This window comes from Arachis duranensis, chromosome 6 (assembly GCF_000817695.3).
Source record: "Arachis duranensis cultivar V14167 chromosome 6, aradu.V14167.gnm2.J7QH, whole genome shotgun sequence".
In the NCBI taxonomy this organism is placed as follows: domain Eukaryota; kingdom Viridiplantae; phylum Streptophyta; class Magnoliopsida; order Fabales; family Fabaceae; genus Arachis; species Arachis duranensis.
The window spans coordinates 34167702-34171480 of NC_029777.3; positions in this window are offsets into that span (position 1 = coordinate 34167702).

Genomic DNA, 3779 nt, shown 5'->3' on the forward strand with positions numbered 1-3779 from the left:
ATAAGATGGGTGTTGCTTCTGCAAGAGTTTGATATAGAAATAAGAGACTGAAAAGGGACAGAGAACCAAGTAGCTGATCATCTGTCCCGAATAGAACCAGTAGCTGGGGCGCCCCTCCCTTCTACTGAGATCTCTGAGACCTTCCCAGATGAGTAACTCTTTGCCATTCAGGAAGCTCCATGGTTTGTAGATATTGCAAATTATAAAGCTGTGAGGTTCATACCCCAGGAGTACAGCAGAGTGCAAAGAAAGAAATTAATTTCAGATGCCAAGTACTACCTCTGGGATGAACCATATCTCTTTAAGAGATGTGCAGACGGAATGATCCGTAGATGTGTACCCAGAGAAGAAGCACAAATGATCCTATGGCACTGCCATGGATCATAGTATGGAGGACATTTTGGAAGTGAGCGAACAGCCACTAAAGTCCTCCAATGTGGCTTCTACTGGCCTACTCTCTATAAAGATTCCCGAGAGTTTGTGCGTAACTGTGACAGTTGCCAAAGAGCTGGTAACTTACCTCACGGATATGCCATGCCTCAACAAGGGATATTAGAGACAAAATTGTTTGATGTATGGGGAATTGACTTCATGGGGCCATTCCCACAATCATACTCAAACACTTACATTCTGGTGGCAGTGGACTATGTATCTAAGTGGGTAGAAGCAATTGCTACACCCACTAATGATACCAAGACCGTGCTGAAATTCCTTCAGAAACACATGTTCAGCAGATTTGGTGTTCCCAGAGTACTAATCAATGACGGGGGCACTCATTTCTGCAATAGACAGCTATACTCTGCTATGGTTAGATATGGAATTAGCCACAAAGTGGCAACTCCGTATCATCCACAGACAAATGGGCAAGCTGAAGTCTCTAACAGAGAGCTAAAAAGAATCCTGGAACGGACTGTGATAGCCCGAAGAAAGGATTTGGCAAAGAGCTTGGATGATGCTCTGTGGGCATACAGAACAGCATTCAAGACTCCTATAGGAACCTCTCCATACCAACTGGTGTATGGGAAGGCCTGTCATCTGCCCGTGGAACTGGAACATAAAGCCTACTGGGCAACCAGATTCCTAAACATGGATGCTCAGTTAGCTGGTGAAAAAGGATTGCTCCAGCTAAATGAACTAGAGGAGTTCAGACTCAATGCCTTTGAAAATGCAAAAATTTATAAGGAAAAGGCAAAGAAGTGGCATGACAAGAAGTTGACAACCAGAGTCTTTGAGCCAGGACAAAAAGTTCTGCTCTTCAACTCTAGGCTCCGATTGTTTCCAGAAAAACTTAAATCCCGGTGGAGGGGTCCGTATGTGATTACAGGAGTGTCACCATATGGATATGTTGAGCTTCAGGATACTGATTCTGACAAAAAGTTCATTGTTAATGGACAGAGAATCAAGCATTATCTTGAAGGCAATTTTGAGTAAGAATGCTCAAAACTGAGACTTGAGTGATTCTCAGTAAAAGTCCAGCTAAAGACAGTAAAGAAGCGCTTGCTGGGAGGCAACCCAGTCATTAGCAGGTTATATGTTTTGTTTTTACAAAGGCAAGTATCAAAAATGAAGGAATTTACAGAGTTACAGAAGGATTCAGCTCAAAAAGCAGAGAAAAAGAGCTTACTGGCGAAAAAACGCCAGTAAGGGGCATTTTGGGCGTTAAACGCCAGAATGGGCACTGTTCATACCCTGACCGGGCTCCTCCAACTCGGTCAATTCATAAAAGGTCCGACCTCGTCCTAAGGCTCACGCCTAAAGGTCGGACCTCGGACAATAAAGTAAAGAAGGCCCATCAAAACGAACGCAGCCCAAAAGCTAAAGGCCGAAAAGGCCTAGAAAAGGCGGTTCCACAAAAGATAGAGATGAAACTCCCAAAGATAAGATAAGATAAGAATATCTTATCCAGGGAAGATCACGGCCAACTACTATAAATACACTGGAGCACCCAGTATGACATTCATTCCACATTCTACACATATCTGCTTCGACCCATGCTAACTTAAGCATCGGAGTGTCATTGCAGGTACAACCACCAACCATTCTACATATCAAGCTCGGGTCCCTGAACCCCCACCTCGGGTCTTTCCGGACGACCGAGCTACACGTTTCAGGTAACCCTCGGAACAAGAGGAATAAATGAGAAATTAAAAAAAAAACATGTAAATAGAGGACAATAAAAGTAGCAAACAGTGAATGTGAAGACAATGTTGGTGAGAATGTTAAGGAACACCGGAGAACGACCGGACAGCCCTCTATCACCACGCACTCCAGGAGGAAACAAACAGAATCGCCCAAAGACATCACTCCCAAACAAAGATCCACAAATTTCCGAAAAAGAGAAAAGCTCGGAAATTCTAGAAGCAGTCCGGGCACAACAACACCGGTTGAAACAACTCGAAGAGGACATAAAAAGCAGAAAGAAACTGAACAAGATCTGAGAAGGGAGACTCGAAAGCGCAGAGAATTAGAAGAAAAGCTGCGGAAAATAGAGGCCAACCTGAAAGACCGGACAGAACACGGCACCACCCCCGAAGATAACCATGATCCCTTCACGCAAGAGATCATGAAAGAGAAGGTACCGCGGAACTTCAAACCACCCGATATGGATCTCTACGACGGCACCACCGATCCAAGTCACCACCTCAGCAACTTCAGAAGCAGAATGTACCTAGTCGACGCCTCCGACGCGATTCGGTGCAAAGCCTTCCCCACCACTCTCACCAAGTCAGCCATGAAGTGGTTCGACAACCTGCCACCAAGATCAATCACCAGCTTCGAAGACCTAACCAAAAAATTCCTAACAAGATTCTCTATTCAAAAGGACAAGACAAAACATGCCCCCAGTCTACTCGGGATCAAACAAGGTAACCAAGAAACTCTCCGAGAATACATGGAGCGATTCAACAAAGCCTGCCTGGACATACAACACTTGCCCACTGAAGCAGCCATCATGGGACTAGCAAACGGCCTAAAAGAGGGACCGTTTAGCCAATCCCTATCCAAACGATACCCGACCTCCCTGTACGAGGTGCAGGAGCGGGCAGAAAAATATATCAACATGGAGGAAACCTCCCAGCTAAGAGACTCTTCTAGGAAGGAATCAACCTACCCACCCCGAGATCAAGATCGGGAACAGAGGAAGAAAGAAGAACCCAACTCGGACAAGCCGCGGAAGTACCACAGCTACACCCCCCTCCGAGTCTCCCTGGTAGACATCTACAGAGAAGTATGCCACACCGAAAAGATCCCACCGCCCCGACCGCTAAAACACAAGAGGGCAGGGAGAGATCGGTCCGAATACTGTGAAAGCTCTACGGTCATTCTACTAACGACTGCCACGACCTAAAAAATGTCATAGAAAAGCTAGCCAGAGAAACTACAACCTAAAAAATGTTATAGAAAAACTAGCCAGAGAAGGAAAACTCGACAGATATATAGCAGAGAAAGGAGAAGAGACCAGGAAGAGAAGGCGGGGAGACAACGAAGATCGGGCCGAACAAACCCCGCGAACCCCTGAAAGACACGTTCACATGATAAATGGAGGTTTTGCAGGAGGAGGAACATCCAGATCCTCGCGAAAAAGACACCTCAAAGAAGTCTATCACATCCGAGAAGACAGTCCCCTGCCCGAATTACCTACTATCTCATTTACCCGAGAAGATGCTCAAGGGATAATACCCGGGCACGACGATCCAATGGTAATCACCATTATCCTAGCAAACGCCAACTTACATCGAACCCTGATTGACCAGGGAAGCTCAGCAGATATCCTGTTCAAA